Here is a 19,196-nt window from a genome sequence, read left to right as displayed (position 1 = left end):
ATATTATCCACCTCCAGAAAAGTACCTGATGAAGTAGAGATTGAAGCTTTTTTCGTTTTTTCTTTTTTTTTCTTTTTTTTGCAACTTAGGTAATGAATTCACACACATAATGGATATCATATTGCTTGCCTTTTCAATGGATAGGTAGAAAAACTTGAGGGAAGGAGAGAATTTGGAATTAAAAATTTGTAAATGAATATAAAAAAATTTTAAAAAGATAAATTTAGAATCCTAAGCTTGGGTTCAAATAAATTTCCCACATAGGATGGGTAAGGTATGTCATATGTTAAAACAATAATTCATTTTTAAAAGATCTAAAGGTTTTAGTGCAACCTAACAACTGAAGGAGCTAATACAATCTCTTTATATGTATTGAGAAGTCTAATGTACAAAATCAGGCAAGTGAGAACTCCACTCTACTCTGCCCTGGTCAAACCATATTTTTAAATATTGGGTTCAGTTCAGGGTGTCATATTTTTTTAGAAACATAAAATACAGGAAAGCATCCAAAGGAAAGTGACAAAAAATGGTTAAGTACTTCAAGATCATGCCATGGTCATTTGCTGAAGAAAATGGAGATGGATGACCTAGAAAAGACTTAGGTAAATATCATAGTTTTGAAAGCCATAATATTTTCACATGTTTGGGTATCTATAATAGGGATAGAAGGTTAGACTTGTTCTGTGTGTTCCCAGAAGGCAGGACTAAAGAGACTGGATAGAATTTAGAAATGAAGATTTAGGTCTGATATAAGGATAAAGTTCCTCACAATGAGAGTTCTCCTAAAAAAAGGAGGTTCTGTCCTGAGAAATAGTGGGTTCTCCTCTTAGGAGGACTTCAAATAAAGATTGCACAACCACTTTTTGATGTTATAGAAGGAATTCTCAGGTATAAGTTGCATGAAATAGCCTTAGGTCCTTCCAGTTCTTAGATTCTTTGAAGCTAATTCATTCCTTAATTACCATCTGATAAGGAGACTCTTATATCTTACTTTGAACCCAGATTTTTTTCCCACTAATCTAATCCTACCACTCAATTTAACAGATTATTATAAAGAATGTTGCTCAATATATAGCATTCTTTACTTTTCTTTCCTTTCAAATTTTTCCCACATGTGCATATGGCTCTGTATGCATTCCTGATGTTTCCCTTTATCTGAAAAGCTATTTCCAATGTGATTTAGTTGATGAGGTCATAGAAAAATTTGTAGTTGATATGTTCATATTGAGCATGATTGTATGAGAAGCCATAGAACATAATAATGGCATAAATTCTTACCACTCTATTCACAAAGGAAATTACATGACAGCCAGAATTTGGAGGAATAGAAAAAGACATGACATTTTGTGGGTGGGGGGGAAGGGAAGGGAGGGGAGGGAATAGAAAATGACATAAGCTTGGGATCTCAATGACCCAAGGAACTCCGGTTGAAGAAGACCTATTTAACCATGCAGGTCGGCGCCTTCTCTGCAACTTATAAATAGAGAGTTACTTGGTGTAGAGGTTAAATGATTTGTCCAGGGTCACAGCCAATGTGTGACAGAGGCAAGAATTCAAAGCAGGTTCTGAGGTTCTGAGACCACCTCTATAGTCTCTAAAGCTTGTCCCTTCGACTTGAAAGATAATAGTTTCTGATATTCCCAAGAAGATTCCTTTCCAAATACTCACCAAACTCAACCCTGTTTAAATTTTTACATCAGGTCATAAGAAGCATGTTCAGGGGGAATATGACATAGATGTTTGGTAATTGTTAATGGAAGCCCTACTAAAAGAGGAATGTTTTGATAGTAATTCTATAAGCTGTAGTGGTCTCTATTTTTTACCTCTCAGCATACATTTCTGACTCCCTTCTCCATCTTCTTTTCATACAGATACATAGGGATAATCAGATTGTCATCCATTTATTCAATCATTCAATAAATATTTAGTCACTGGACTTGAGTCTTAAGGAAAATGCAGTTTAGGTAAGACATGGTCCCTGCTTTCCTGGCACTTACAAACCAGCAGAAGGATAAGATAGAAACATAAGTAATTAAATTATATAACATTACATGATAGGAGATACAAAAAACAAAATCAAAAAAAGCTACATAAAATCATTATTGGCCTGAAGTATCAGGGAAGATTTCATTAAAAATGTTCATTTTGACTAGGGAATAGAGAAGGAAAGATAGAATTTGGAATTTAAAACAAAAAAAAAGTTTTAAATTGTTTTCACATGCAGTGAAGGAATGAAATATTTAAAAGAAAGAAAGAAAATATGCATGTGAGTTGGTTCTTAAAAGACTGATGAGAATTTAGCCAGTGAAAAGAAAAAAGGAAATATTCTAGGCATGGTGAATAGTAGGAACAAGGGGATGAGGAAGTGAGAATGGGGGATGTTTATGACACATTTTAAACTACTTTGGATGGGAACAGGGAAAGAGAAGAGTGGACATATGAGAAATACTGTATAAGTAGAATTTCCAATTCCAACCCAACTGATTGAATGTGAAAGATAATGGGAGCTTGCCAAAGGCAAAAAAAAAAAAATTTGCCAAGATTTTGAATTTGTATTTATGAAGTGAATGGTGGTATCCCAGACATAAAGGGCAAAAAAAGTCAGTTTGGGTTTACAATCACTTCTAATAGCATACAGCAAGAAAGTACAAATTAAAGAAAATTCATGAGATAACAAGAATACTCTAGAATTGAATCACAGGACTTGACGCCAAAAAAGGTCACTATCATTTAGTGCAACCTCCTTATTTTTCAAAAGATGAAATTGAGCCTTAGTAACAGAAGTAACTTGTCTTATGTCCCATAAGCAGTAAATAACAGAACTAGAATTTGAATCCAGGTCCATTCACTCTTAACCCCATGTTCTTTGCACTATACTGGATTGCTTCCATTACTTATAATAACAAAGCATACTACAACTATAAAGAAAAGTAACCATTAGGAACTTTCCTCATCTTTTAAGTAACCACCAATGTTATTTTGAAGGGGTAGCTTATACGGAAACTTTCTTAAAATTTTATAAAAGGATTACCTCTAGTAAATGATGAGTATTATGAGGATCCTATTTTATATTTCAGTAAACTGAGGCAGACAAAAATTAAATGACTTGTCAAAGATCACACAGGTAGTAAATGCCCAAGGCTGGGTTTAAATTCAAGTCTTCCCAATTTCAGGCCTGGTGCTCCTATCCCTTGTGCTCCTTTCCTTCTCTAGATGCTTAAAGTGGCTTGCCCAAAGTTAATAAGTGGCAAAGCTGAGATTCAAAACAAAGCTTTTGATTTTAAAGTCAAAACTTTCTTCATTAAATCACAATGTTTCAGATGAATGAATGAATGCCCAATTATGTTTGTAAGGAGAGAGAACTAAGTCCTGGGAAATGCTTTCTTAAGGGAAAAAGATTTTGCATTCAGATAAACTCTGGCTTGAATCAGCATGGTTTCTCATTTATCTCTGATAAAAATTTGTACAAGCCATGTTTCCCCAGGAGGGTATTTCCTGAATGATTCCCCTTGATTGCTAGTATAACTTGTTCCCATCACCTACCATAATGGAAATTAAATAACAACAAAGTGAAGAAGTTGCTGGGGCTAAATGTGGAGTCAAAGCAATATATATGAGCAGTGGAGGGAGACAATGTCTTGGCTTGAATCTGACAATCCACCACTTATAAATTATATGGCTTCTTGTCTCTTGAGTCTCAGTTCTCTCAACTATTAACCAAATGGGTTGGACTAGATGTGAAATTATTTAATTTTTGTGTGTGTGTGGTAATCTTATTAAGCCTGTGGACCCCTCCTCAGAATAATAATATATTTAAATAGATAAAATAAAATACATAGGATTTCTTTTTTTTCCCCACAGTTTACTTTTTTTTGTTGTTGTTATAGCTTTTTATTTGCAAGATAGATGCATGGGTAATTTTTTAGCATTGACAATTGCAAAACCTTTTGTTCCAATTTTTCCCCTTCTTCCTTCCATCGCCTCATTCAGATGGCAGGTTGACCAATACATGTTAAATATGTTAAAGTATATGTTAAATACAACATAAAAATACATAGGATTTCAAAGGAAACCAATTATATTGGAATCATTAAGAAAATATAAAGGAAAGAAAGAGAAAGAAAGAGAGAGAGAGAAATAAAGAAAGAGAGAGAGAGAGAGAAGAGAGAGAGAGAGAGAGAAAGAAAGAAAGAAGGAAGGAAGGAAGGGAGGGAGGGAGGGAGGGAGGGAGGGAGAGAAGGAGGGAGGGAGAGAGGGAAGGAGGGAGGGAGGGAGGAAGGAAAGAAGAAAAAAGAGGAGAAGGAAGGGAAGGAAGAGAGAGGGAGAGACAGAGGCAGAGAGAAAGAGAGAGGCAAAAGTTGTCTTATTTCTCCCATCTAGTAACCTTCTGACCAGATTTGACTTGAGGCAAGAGGGAGTTGAGGGCCTCCAGAGTTTAATGTTTCTGGACAAATCTAAAGAAAAGAGTGTTTCAACAAGAAACCAAGACAAAAACTCCACTTGGGGGAAGGTCTAAAATATGCCAGTGACTCAGCAGATTTTCTCTCAGAATCAGTTACCTACAAATAGCTAATAAGCTTGGTTAATCTTATGTTCCTCAAATACTCTCTTCCAGTTTCTTCACAGGCACAAAAGAATGTTTCTAGTTATAAACAATTTATAATCAACAGCCAAAGAAGCCACAGCCAGCACCTGTAATTTATCCCACATTAGGATCACCAAATAACATTCTAAACACAGCTATCTCAGACATCAATGTCTGCATGTACTCCTGAAAAGGGAGAAACACCAAGGCAGAAAAATGAGGAAATAACAACAAACAGGCAGTGGATATTGGATGACATTGAAACTGGTTGTCCTTTGAAGAAAGAATAATTTGAAAAATGCTTATTTGGCATGAGAGAAGCAAGGAAAGTTTATTCTGGCACTTAAAAGAGGTAAGAAGGAGAAATACAATCTCATCTTACACATCCTAATATTCTGAAATTATTTGCTTATTTTCATGATGACACAAGAGTTTCCCTAATTCTAAAATATGCACGTCATGGAGAAGTCTACAGAGAGCTTCTAAAGCTTTCGCCATCTGATGAACAAAGAATGACTACTTACATCACAGAACTGGCAGATACTTTGTTTTACTGTCCCTCAAGAAAATGTGATTCATTAATATATTAAGTCAGATAATTTACTACTTGGATCAGATAATAATAGATTGAAGATTTTGGCTGATTAGTTCATGCTCCAACATCTACGAGGCTAACACTTTGTGCAACACTTGACTATCTACTGTGATAATTGAAGGCTTAGATGTATGATGAAAAAGTGGACCTGTGAAGTCTTGGAGTTCTCTAGTTGGAAAACCTCCCTATGGTGTACAAACATGTTAAGAAACTTAGAGAATTTCAAAGGGTGAATATAAATTTCCAACTTTGTAAAAGAAGGTGCTAGGAATCTCATTTCAAGGCTTTTGAAGCATAATCCTTACCAAAGATGCTAAAGAGACTCCTTCAACATCCTTAGATAAGAGCAAATATTTCAAAATCACCAAGCAGCCAAAAAAGCAAAGAACTAAGCAGTATAAAATCTTAAAATTCTTGCTGTCTAGAAAATTTTATGCAAGTGTATTATGTTACCATACGAGAAATGCTACTGAGTGGGGCAGAGCCAAGATGGCGGAGATGATACACCATCTTTCTAAGCTCTCCTTTACCCTCAAACTATTTTAACAAAATTCAGACTCCAAATTAGTGCTTGACTGTCAGAACTCATGAATATTGGGAGTACAAAACATTACCAACTGAAAATAATCTCAGTACTTGCTCAAAAAGTTCTGTTTTTGCTCCACGTGTCGGGACAGAATGGGGCTAAGTCAGGAGCAGACTCAGCCAGATAGGCAGTGAGAGCATGGAGAATAGTTCAAGCTGAGCAAACTGGAGGGGGCAAGGTGTGGTCTCTGCTGGCAGAAAATCTGTGAGGAGAACTCTACCACAGCGTCAGCTACTCTGCCCTGGCAGCAAGCCAGTAGATCAGTAGAGAAGCTATAAATACAGGGGGTAAAGACTATAACCCCAAAATGCTCAGGATCTGATCACACCCACCCAACACCCAGAGTAACTCAGTGTGATCCAATCATAGTCACAGTTGCTGTTCCCAGAGCAGACACTGCCTTTCTGCTACTACTGATTTCAGCACAACTGCTAATCCCAGCACAGCCAGTGGGTGCTGTCCCACTGCCCCTTCACTGCCACTACCTATTGTCTGTAGAGGCAGCTTGGAAATACCCCACTGCCCTCCATAAGCAGACCAAAGCATTTTTTTTGTTTTGGTTTCATTTGGTTTTGTTTTTTTTTTGTTTTGCTTTGTTTTGTTTTTTAAGTAAGCAAAAAGGCAAAGTGGGCTCTAACTACAGATAGCTTCTATGCTGAAAGAGAGAAGATTTCAAACACTAAAGAGACTAAAAACAGTATATCTCTAGATGAAAATCCAAAGGTGGATATGATCTGCTCCCCACCACATAAGGCTCTTATAGAAGAAATTTAAAAGGTTCTAAAAAGGGAGCTAGAAGAAAAAATGGGGAAAGGAAAGGAAAACTTGGCAAGAGGTTCAGGATAAGGCATATAACTCATTAAAAGATAGAGTGGAAAAAGAAAACAACTCCCTGAAAAACAGAATTTGCAAATTGGAAAAGATAAACAACTCCCAGGAAAACAGAATTTGTGATTTGGAAAAGGTAAACAATTTCCAGGAAAACAGAATTTGTAAATTGGAAAAAAAATAATTCCTTAAAAAAAAATTGACAAAATGGAAAAAAAAAATCCATAGAACAAAACAAGTCATTTAAAAACTCAATTGGTCAAATACAAAAAGAACTTTAAAAAGTAAATTAAGAAAATCATTAAAAATCAGAATTGGACAAATGGAAATGAATGAATCAAAGAGACACCAAAAATCAGTCAAGCAAACCCTCAATCAAACCCCCCAAAAATGGAAAAAATAGAAAAAACGTTAAATACCTACTTGAGAAAACAACAAACCTGGAAAATAGATCTAGGAGAGATAATCTAATTATTGGACTCCCTAAAAATCATGATAAAAAAAGAACCTAGACATTATTTTTCAGGAAATCATCAAAGAGAACTGTCCAGATGTCATAGAATCAAAAGGGAAAATAGCCGTTGAAAGAATTTATCGATCACCTACTGGAAGAGATCCCAAAATTAAAACTCCAAGGAATATTGTGCCTAAATTCCAGAACTATCAGACCAAGGAAAAAATACTACAAGCAGCCAGAAAAAAAAAATTAAAATATCAAGGAAGCACAATGAGGATCACTCAGGATATAGCAGCATCCACATTAAAGGACTGAAAGGCCTGAAATCTGATATTCCAAAAGGCAAAGGAACTTGGAATGCAACCAAAAATAACTTACTCAGCCAAACTGGGCATTTTCTTCCAGGGAAGAAGATGGACATTCAATGAAATAGGTAAATTCCATTTATTTCTTATGAAAAAACTAGAGCTAAACAAAAAATTTGACCTCCAAATATAGGACTCAAGAGAAGCCTAAAAAGTAAAAAGAACTCTTGAGAATTGTATTTCTGTTATGGGTATACATAAATAGTACATGTATAATTTGGTTTTACTGTTATGATATAAAAAACAAACTAGAGGTGGAAAGAAAATTGTATCAGGAAAAGGGAAAAGTAGAGGCAAAAAGAGAGAAACTATATCACATGAAGAGGCAAAGGAAACCTGTTATAACTGAGGGAAAGAAGAGAGGGGGATGAACATAGTGTGAATCTTACTCTCATCAGAATTGGCTCAAAGAGAAAATATTAAACATATTTGGTTTATATAGAAACTTCTCCCACCTCACTGAAAAGGAGAAAAGGAAAAAGGAAAGGGGTAGGATAAATAGAAGGGAATACAGAAATTGACAGGGAAAGGTTTAAGAAAAGGGGAAGGACTTTAAGGGGGAGGGAAGGATTCTAAAGAGGGAGGGCTACATGAGACAAGTGTTGCTCATAAATTTAATACTGAGGAAGGGGAAAAGAGGGAAAAGAAAGATAAAAGCAAAATGTGGGGGAAATAAGATAGCAGGAAATATAGAATTAGTAGTTTTAACCATAAATGTGAATGGGGTAAACTTCCCCATAAAGTGGAAGTGGGTAGCAGACTGGATTAAAAACCAGAATCTACAATATGTTGTTTATAGGAAACATACCTGAAGCAGGACAATGTGTACAGAGTAAAACTGTATCAGGAAAATTGATCTAATTAAAAGAGATAAGGAAGGGCACCATATCTTGCTAAAGGGTAGCATAGATAATGAAGCAATAGCAATACTAAATATATATGCACCAAGTGCTATAGCATCTAAATTCCTAAAGGAGAAGTTAAGAGAGCTGCAAGAAGAAATAGAAAGCAAAACTATAATAGTGGGAGATCTCAACCTTGCACTCTCAGAACTACATAAATCAAGCCACAAAAAAAAAAAAAAAAAATAAGAAAGAAGTCAAAGAGGTAAATAGAACACTAGAAAAGTTATGTATGATAGATCTTTGGAGCAAACTGAATGGAGACAGAATGAAATATACCTTCTTCTTGGCAGTCTATGGAACCTATATAAAAATTGTCCATCTATTAGGACATAAAGACCTCAAATTCAAATGCAGAAAGGCAGAAATAGTAAATGCATTCTTTTCAGATCATGATACAATTAAGAACTACATTCATTAAAAAGCCAGGGGAAAATAGACCAAACAGTAATTGGATACTAAATAATCTCATCAAAAAGAATGAATGGGTGAAACAGCAAATCATAGACACAATTAATAATTTCACCCAAGAGATTGACAGTAATGAGACATCATACCAAAATGTGTGGGGTGCAGCCAAGGCAGTAATAAGGGGAAATTTTATATCTCTAGAGGCTTACTTGCATAAAATAGAGAAAGAGAAAATCAATGAATTAGGCTTGCAATTAAAAAAAGCTAGAAAAGAAGCACATTAAAAATCCCCAAACACTAAACTTAAAATTTTAAAAATAAAAGGAGACATTAATAAAGTTGAAAGTAAAAAAAAAACTATTGAATTAATAAATAAAACTAAGAGTTGGTTTTATGAAAAAAAAAAACAAAATAGATAAACGCTTGGTAAATTTGATTAGAAAAACAAAAGAGGAAAATCACATTGTTAGTCTTAAAAATAAAAATGCCACTAATGAAGAGGAAATTAGAGCAATAATTAGGAGTTACTTTGCCCAACTTTATGCTAATAAATTTGATAATTTAAATGAAATGGATGAATACCTTCAAAAATATAGGTTCCCCAGATTAACAGAGGAAGAAGTAAATTGGTTAAATAGAAAAAGAAATAGAACAAGCTATTAATCCACTCCCTAAGAAAAAATCCCTAGGACAGATGGATTTATATATGAATTCTACCAAACATTTAAAGAACAATTAACTTCAATGCCATATAAATTATTTGAAAAAATAGGGATTGAAGGAGTCCTACCAAATTCCTTTTATGACACAGACATGGTACTGATACTTAAACTAGGTAGGTTGAAAACAGAGAAAGAAAATTATAGACCATTCTCCCTAATGAACATCAATGCAAAAATCTTAAATAAAATATTAGCAAAAAGATTACAGAAAATCATCTCCAGGATAATACACCATGTCCAAATAGGATTTATACCAGGAATTTAGGGCTAGTTCAATATTTGGAAAACTATTAACATAATTGACTATATCAATAATCAAATTAACAAAAACTGTATGATGGTTAGATGCAGAAAAAGTATTTGATAAAATCCAACATCCATTCCTATTAAAAACACTAGAAAGTGTAGGAAGAAGTGGACTTTTCTTTAAAATAATTAGTAGCATCTATTTAAAACCATCAGCAAGCATCAAATGTAATGAGAATAAACCAGAACTATTCCCAATAAGATCAGGGGTGAAACAAGGTTGCCCACTTTATCACCACTGCTATTCAATATTGTATTAGACATGCTAGCTTTGGTAATAAGAGATGAAAAAAAGATCAAAGGAATTACAGTAGGTAATAAGGAAACCAAATTTTCACTCTTTGCAGATGATATGATGGTAAATTTAGAGAACCCCAGAGATTCTACTCAAAAATCTATTAGAAATAATCCACAACTTTATCAAAGTTTCAGGATACAAAATAAATCCACATAAATCATCAGCATTTTTATACATCACTAACAAAATCCAACAGCAAGAGATACAAAGAGAAATTTCATTTAAAATAACTGTCGATAATATAAAATATTTGGGAATTTATCTGCCAAGGGAAAGTCAGAAACTATATAAGCAAAACTACAAAACACTTTCCACACAAATAACATCAGATCTAAACAACTGGAAAAATATTAAGTGCTCTTGAATAGGTCAAGCAAATATAAGAAAGATGACAATACTACTTAAACTAATCTATTTATTTAGTGCTATACCAATCAGACTCCCAAGAATATATTTTAATGACTGAGAAAAAATAACAACAAAATTCATGTGAAAGAACAAAAGGTCAAGAATTTTAAGATAACTAGTGAAAAAAAAAATCAAATGAAGGTAGCCTAGCTGTACCTGATCTAAAACTATATTACAAAGTAGCAGTCACCAAAACCATTTGGTATTGGTTAAGAAATAGACTAGTTGATCAGTGGAATAGATTAGGTTCACAGGACAAAATAGTCAATAACTATAGCAATCTAGTGTTTGACAAACCCAAAGACCCCAACTTTTGGAATAAGAATTCATTATTTGACAAAAACTGCTGGGAAAACTGGAAATTGGTATTGCAGAAACTAGGCATTGACCCACACTTAACACCATACACCAAGATAAGATCAAAATGGGTTCATGATCTAGGCATAAAGAATGAGATTATAAATTAATTAGAAGAACATAGGATAGTTTACCTATGGAAGAAGAAGGAATGTGTGACCAAAGAAGAACTAGAGGTCATTATTGATCACAAAATAGAAAATTTCTATTATATTAAGTTAAAAAGCTTTTGTACAAACAAAACTAATGCAGACAGGATTAGAAGGGAAGCAATAAACTGGGAAAACATTTTTACAGTTAAAGTTCTAATAAAAGCCTCATTTCCAAAATATATAGAGAACTGACTCTAATTTATAAGAAATCAAGCCATTCTCCAATTGATAAATGGTCAAAGGATATGAACAGATAATTTTCAGATGAAGAAATTGAAACTATTTCTAGTCATATGAAAAGGTCATTATTGATCAAAGAAATGCAAATTCAGACAACTCTGAGATACCAGTACACACCTCTCAGATTGCCTAAAATGACAGGAAAACGAATGTTGAGGGGATATGGGAAAACTGGAACACTGAAGCATTGTTGGTAGAACTGTGAACAGATCAAACCATTTTGGAGAGCAGTTTGGAACTATGCTCAAAAAGTTATCAAACTATGCATACCCTTTGATCCAGCAGTGTTTCTACCGGCATTATATCCCAAAGAGATCTTAAAGAAGGAAAAGGGACCTGTATGTGCAAGAATGTTTGTGGCATCCCTCTTTGTAGTGGCAAGAACTGGAAACTGAATGGATGTCCATAATTGGAGAATAGCTAAATAAATTATGTTATATGAATGTTATGGAATATTATTGTTCTATAAGAAATGATCAGCAGGATGATTTCAAAGAGGCTTGAAGAGACCTATATGAACTGAGGCTAAGTGAAATGAGCAGAACCAGGAGATCATTATACACAGCAACAAGACTATACAACGATCAATTCTGATAGACATGGCCATCTCCAGCAATGAGATGATTCAAACCAGTTCCACTTGTTCAGTGATGAAGAGAGCCATCTACATCCAGAGAGAGAACCATGGGAACAGAGTGTGGAACACAAAATAGCATTCTCACTCTCTCTTGTTATTTGCTTGCATTTTGTTTTCTTTCTCAGTTTTTCTTTTTCTTCCTTCTTGATCTGATTTTTCTTGTGCAGCAAGATAACTATATAAATATGTATACATATATTGGATTTAACATGTATTTTAACATATTTAACATGTATTGGAATACCTGCCAGCTAGGAGAGGGGATGGGGGAGAAGGGGAAATTTTGGAACAAAAGGTTTTGCAAGAGTTAATGTTGAAAAACTTACTCATGCATATGTTTTGTAAATAAAAAGCTTTAACAATGTATGTGTGTGTATATATGTGTGTACATATATATATGTATGTATGTATGTATTCTTTGTACTTGATTATAAAAATGGAAGAACAAGGATATCATTAGAATATATTTGTAGTAGCTGCCAACAAATATTTTAAGGGTTTGGTATGTTCTATAAATAAGCAAGCCCTAGAAAATGCTCAGGATTGAAAGCTAACAACAACATTGTTACCTATGTATATTTGGGGTAATATCTGCTGCAAAGACAAACTACTTAGACTGTAACCAATCCATGAAATGTTTAGAACTGCAACAGAATCATTTGCTAAAGTAGTTACCTTATATCATGATTATAACTTTTGATAGAAATATTGACTGATCTTTGGTATAAAATAAAAGAATTTCTATTTTTAAGAAAATAAAAAGATATAAAAACAAATTTATGTCCCTAAATTATAAATAGTCAGTTAACCAACAAAGACTTCTGGAATAAGCACCAAGCATGTGAAAACAAGCAAAAATTATCCCCACAACCAACAAGCATACATCTTAGATAATCTCTAAAATTATGGTTACAATGGAAAAGGAGCTAAATTGGGGGTCAAAGGACATGGGTTTGAATTCTAATTCTATTTAGCTTTCATTTTACTGAGCACCTCCGATTCCTCAACTATAAAATAAGGAGGTTGGATTAGATCAGTGCTGTCAAACTCAAAGGATATAGATTGACTTTGAAAACTATAAACTCACATTTTCTGTGTTGTATTATATTTTTAAATTTATTTTATTTGTTAAATATTTCCCAATTAAATTATAATATGGTTCCTATTGCTTGGGAGATGACTTATAAGTTTCCTTCCCCCTCTAAAGCTATAATTGTCCTATCTCTAAATCCTATCATCCTTTCTTTCCCTATTAGTTCCAATCTCCTTAAATAGAAGATATTTTGCCAATACCTCATTTCCTCAGCTCTCTCTCTTCATTTACCCAAAGGCTGAAATGAATGAGGGGAGAATTTCTTATTACTCCAGGATTATTCTGTACTGGGTCCAAAATGAATTCAGGTTATGTCTACACACACCAAACATCTGGATGGAAACCGAAAATCTGGCCCATAAATCCAAATATCCCCAAATATTTGGTTGTCTAGCATCATGTAGATCAAACATCCAGACCACTGACTGAATTTTTCAGTTTTCAGTCCAGATGTTTGGCATGTGTAAACAAAGTATAATTCCCTGAATGCAGAAGCCATTCAATAAGTAGATGTCCACTGTCCCTAGAAACACTAAGGCAAGGCCAAACCTGTCACTTCATGAATAAGAACTCTACGTTTTTTTTAACCTCTTCATCTAGATAGTAGCATTTGGCAACATGAAGGGACTTTTTTTGATAACCTTTCAGCCAAACCCAGGGCATGTTTCAACAAGAGCAGTAGTTAACCCAGCCTGTTTATCATTCTCCATCCAGCATTAGCTATAATCACATCATATTTTTGTTTATATCACAAATAACAAAAACCATGCATATTTTAACTTCATCTTTGAGATTAAAGTAAATACATAATTCTGGCAAATTACTTGGAATTACGGGCTAGCAGCATCTGGTTCAGATATTCTGTAGTCAATTGTTGGCACCAACCCTGATACATTTTTCATTTGAACCAAAATGTTCTCAGAAACATGTGGTTTTTGTCCAATTTGCATGTAATCAGTTTTAGAAAGTCCATAAAGCTTAAATAGAGGTTTTCAAAAATTAGCCACATTACCTGAATGGTGCAAAGGTCTCCAACGCTCAAAAAAGTAATCTTGGCACACAAAACTACTGGAGTTTTGTTTTCTGGTCCCAGGATCTAGGACTGGAAAGGACCTCAGAAATCATATAATCTAACCTTATTTGAAAGGAACCAGAAGGCCAGAGAGAAAAAAAAATAAAATGACTAAGGTCAAACAGGTAATTTGCTTTTAGGCAATCTAGTAATACTAGGCTTTGAACATCCAGGGTCCTGTGCTTCCAAAGCTCCAGTGTCTGTCTAGTACATCATGCTCAGGTATATTGGCTATGTTCTATTCCCTCTTCTCTTTGCTCTGAAATTCCATACCTCGCTTTTATGTCAAGTCCAATATAGCTTCCTTTTTTCCCCTTATTCCACATCAAGAGTACCCAATTACTTTTATAAATACTTGTTTTAAAAATATCACAGTGGTTTCCTGCTGCTTCAAATTCTGAAGGGCTATGCAGGATTTCTGGGTTCTTATAAATCTTTCAAACAGTTCATATTTTATCAACAAAGTGTGCATTTTTGTAAGCTCTGAAAATGATTCCTCATTGAGAACATTTTTTTCATCTAGGTGACCTTTAATTTTAAAAGGACAAAAAGAGGCATCTTAGCTGTTTAAAAAAATAATTTGTGATGGCCACCTTAGATCCATTCATTTTGTCTCATCCACAAACAGAAGCAATGTTTTGAGTTAAAAGAAAAATCAGAAGGGATAGTGGATTCATAACAGGCTAACAGAGGTAAAATAAAATTATATAATGGAATATTGTAATTTTTGCATTTTTTTCTTGATTTAATTTGAGGAAGGTCTTGGCTTTAGTTAAACTGAAAGGGTCTCCTAATTCCACTCCTGGACCTGTTCATCAGATAATCAGTAGTTTTATACCATTACATAGGGAAATATTATGAGAGTCACAAATGGGATTAGGTTCAGCCTTGTCCCTGGCAGAAGTCCACTTGCTCAGTTTAATGCTGTGTCAGCTCCAATAGGGCTGCCTGCACTGTGTATGCAAGGTTGTGGTTATAGTTGTTCAAGAACCCAAAGAAAGAAGCAAATCTCAGGGATCCTTGCTGAAGTGGCAAAATCAATTTTATGCAAGAAGGTTTATTAATGAAAAAGATTGCTTTAGGTAAGCCAGTATGACTACAACTGAGTATTCAATTATTAAGCATTTATTAGGATCCTAGTATTGAAAGCTGTAGATCTTTGACACATTCTAGTCCAATTTTCTCTTTTTATAGATGAAGAAACTGAAATCCAGGAAAGAAAGAAGTTTTGCTCAAGGTCACAAAATTTTTCGAACACAGGTTTTTCAAGGGTGAATATTTAAAACTATCTTTGCATGTATTTTGAAAACTTAAAAGCTATTATTATTTAAGAAGAAAGAAAGAAGGAAAGAAAAAGGAAGGAAAGAAGGAAGAAAAAAGAGGAGGGAAGAAGGGAGGGAGGGAGGAAGGAAGGAAGGAAGGAAGGAAGGAAGGAAGGAAGGAAGGAAGGAAGGAAGGAAGGAAGGAAGGAAGGAAGGAAGGAAGGAAGGAAGGAAGGAAGGAAGGAAGGAAGGAAGGAAGGAAGGAAAGGAGGGAGGAAGGCACAGAGGGTTTGCCCAAATAACATGAAATTCATTAGAATACTAAGCTTACACTTAAAACAACAAGGTTCTGGATTTGATTCAACTTTCTTAATGATTCTAGTCTCTCTTTAATGATCTTTTGGAGTTCCCTTGTTCTTTCATTTTTTGTGTGTGCATTTTATTTTTCCTACTGAATTGTAAGCAGGATCAAAAATAAGCACAGTCTACAGATATTTGTTTAATGAATAAAAAATGAATGAATAACAAAATGAACAAAAAAGTCATGAAATTACTAAGTAGAGTAAAGATTACTATTTAGATCCAAATCCAGTGTTCTATTACAACCAATTCAGACAACTATCCCTGCCCCAAAAGAACTTATAGTCTAGTGATAACAAAGGCAGGGTGACTGGGCTATCACATATGTTTCTATTGACTTTCAGAAATCATTCTAGAAAAAGTAGGAAAACTTAAGCTGAGATCTATATATACACTCCCCCAAGTGATTTAAGGGTAGATTTCAAGGGGTATGTGAATTTGCATGAGAAAAAAAAATCTTGATTTTCATTAACCTCTGGCTAAAATTTATTATTTTCTTGAATTATTTAAAAACATTATTTTAATAAGTTCATAGGTATCACCAGACTTACATACATGACACAAATAGGGACCCCAGTTCTAGGATTTAATGTACCATTGTTGTTGCTGCCACTGCTGTTGTTGAGATTTACTTTGTCTAATTCTTTATGACCTCATTTGGAGTTTTCCTAAGCAAAAATATTGAAGTGGTTTGTCATTTTCTTCTCCAGATCATTTGATAGATAAGGGAATTGAGACAAGTAGGGTAGGGAACTGAGACAAGTAGGGTTAAGTGTCTTGCTCAGCATCATGCAACCAGAATGTATCTGAAGCCACATTTGACCTCAGAAAGATGAGGCTTTCTGATTGCAGGCCCAGCACTCTATGCACTATGGTACCACCTTCTATCCCTTACGTCTCATAGGTATGTCATTCATATATAGTTATCCCTTCCACATCACTAGAGTTAGGGACATAGTATTCCTCCTCTCTCCCTTCCCCATCTGAAAATCTTTGCAAAAAATTTTGGCCTTCCCTTCATAGTAGAGAAGAATCTTCCACCTTTATGGATTTTCTTCCCTTTTTTCTTGATATTATACAATACTATACACATATTTTATGCATTTCTGAGTTTCTAAACTTTTTCTGTTGTCTGCTCCCTTCATGTATCATCTGTGGTTTCCACAAAAAATCCCCCAAAATTCCTATTTAATTTCTTATGCTGACCTGTGTAGAGGACTGAAACTCTGAAAAGGTGTGCTTGAATCAAACAGCAGAGCATTTAAGGGTAATTACCTATTCGATGTGAGATAAGTATATGCTTAGATGATATGGTAATGTGATGGCTCTACTCATGAGGCTTGCTGAATGTTTGATAGTGAGGTAATGGTAGACAAGGATTGGAGGGCTGAGGGAGAGAGGTCAGGGTTACTTGGCTGCAGGATGAGGAAGAGAGAGGCTAGAGAGGCAAGGATACATCTTTGGCAAGCTACATGGCAGCTTGCCTGCCTCTTTTACTTCTCCCCCTAAAGATCAAGGACTTGGATTGATTATGACTCTGATTGATCCTGAGGCTCTCCAGGGAGCTAACCTGGACATTATAGACTTGCAAATATAATGAAACCTTGATGAGAAAGTCATGATGTAGAGGGGATAACTATACTCAACATTACAGTCAAATTTACTTTTTGTCCTCAATTCACAGTTTCTCTTTCTCTTTCTCTCTCTCTCTCTCTCTCTCTCTCTCTCTCTCTCTCTCTCTCTCTCTCTCTCTCTCTCTCTCTCTCTCCTTCCCTCCCTCCCTCTCTCCCTCTCTCCCTCTCTCCCTCTCTCTCTCTCTCATCTCTTTGTTCATTCATGTTTAGAACAGACCTTACTGCTCCCTAACTTTAAAACTCTCTATTGACGTCTTTTCCTTTCTAAAAAGTCCAATTAAGATGTTTCCCCCTCCAGGAAGCCTTCCCTGACCTTCTCATAACACTATAACACTATGCCCAGATTTCTGCTATATACTTCTCTTTTTTATATCACAGTTACTTGTGTACATATCTTTACCTTTTTTAATTGTAAACTTATTAAGAACAATTCCAATTGTTGAGGATACAAATATATATTATATTTGTATATATATGTATATATATACAAATATATATTATATATATACAAATATATATATACAAATATCCTCAGTTTCTAACACACAACTGGTACTTAACACAAGAGTTTTATAAAATTATATGATTCAAAACTGGAAGCCTTGGCAAACATCTAGTCAAACTCTTTCATTTTACGGAGGTAGAAACTGAGGTCCAAAAAGTATATAACAACCAAAAATGGTGTAATGGAAAGAGACCTGGATTTGTAAGCATAGAGCTATGATTTGAATCCCAACTCAATACCTTCATAATGGTACCTTGGAAAAAACATGAGCTTTGGAGTCAGAGAACCTTGGTTCATATCCTGCTGGTATGACCTTAAGCAGGACACTTACTCTGAGACTCATTTTCCTCATTTGTAAAAGTTGAATAAAATGTCATCTAAGGCCCCTTTAAACTTTCAATCTATGATTCTAAAAGTATTTAATTCTTCAAGGGACAAATCCTAAACATTTTTAAGTAACTAGGATTCATCAGATTTTGAGATTAGCTCTACAGTTCCTGGGTCCAATGTGCTTTCCATTATCCCACATTGTCTCTCTTCTTTTTGTTTCCTAGTTTTGGTAGGAGGGACAAAGGGGCATAAAGTAATCTAAGGCAAGGTCCCTGTCTTTGTTATGCTGTTAACCCCGTGAGTGAGAATAGAAAAATGGGAGTTTAAGTAACAATGCAGAAGCTGCAAAGTCTTCAAGTATGGGGCTAATGATAGACAATATGTCCATTTTCTGAGGATCAGACTAAATTTGGAAAGACTCACTCTGAGGATGGCTATTGGATGATGAATTTTTTTTGGCAACACAACTCCTTAAAATCATTCACTAAAGCTAGAGAAGGATTGTGATCTACATTGGTAGAGGAAGCCCCCATACCATTAAATTCACAGCACATCATTAAATTCCCAACATGGGATACAGACAGATGCAGAGCAGAGAGAGGTCATTAAAGGCTATAGCAGTTGGGAAAGGCTTCAAGCATAAAGTCAGACTTTAAAAATATTTGGAGAGGAAAAGGTATGGTATGAGAAACAAAGTTAGGGAGCCATGTACCTTTTACTGGAAGAAAGAAATATTTGATTAGGATGATGGGAAAATAGAGTTTATGGAGAAATAATGATAATAGCTATCATTTACATGACATTTTAATGTCATGTACAAAATACTTTACAAATACTTTCTCATTTTATCCTCCCAATAACCCTAGGAGGAAGCTGCAATTAGTATCCTAATTTAACAGATGGGAAAACTGAGGCAGAGAGTGGTTAAGTGACTTGTTCAAGATCACACAGCTGATAAGTCTCAAAGCCAGAATTTGAATTCTGGTCTCCTGTCTCCAAGTTTGATGCTCTACCTGTAGCACCATCTAGATAGTAGATTCAAGGAATCTCAGGATTTAGAATTACAAGGAATCTTAAAATCATTAGGAATC

General features: G+C 34.7%; 1 long non-coding RNA gene and 1 pseudogene across 2 annotated transcripts in view; one reads left to right on the top strand and one right to left on the bottom strand.

Moving 5' to 3' along the window:
* The window catches only part of LOC127550214 (uncharacterized), a 44,060-nt gene extending 42,334 nt beyond the window's left edge, over positions 1-1,726 (bottom strand). For both annotated transcript variants that reach the window (XR_007950795.1, XR_007950794.1), the window contains exon 1: positions 26-1,726. This is a non-coding gene — a long non-coding RNA (uncharacterized LOC127550214). The remainder of the gene's footprint in view (positions 1-25) is intronic.
* Positions 1,727-4,755: 3,029 nt separating this feature from the next.
* LOC127546755 (aurora kinase A-like) lies at positions 4,756-5,589 on the top strand (annotated as a pseudogene).
* The last annotated feature ends 13,607 nt before the right edge of the window (positions 5,590-19,196 follow it).

The sequence above is a fragment of the Antechinus flavipes genome, chromosome 2, assembly GCF_016432865.1.
Source record: "Antechinus flavipes isolate AdamAnt ecotype Samford, QLD, Australia chromosome 2, AdamAnt_v2, whole genome shotgun sequence".
In the NCBI taxonomy this organism is placed as follows: Eukaryota; Metazoa; Chordata; class Mammalia; order Dasyuromorphia; family Dasyuridae; genus Antechinus; species Antechinus flavipes.
Note: the sequence above shows the minus strand (reverse complement) of the source record. Positions and strands in the feature narration are given on the sequence as shown.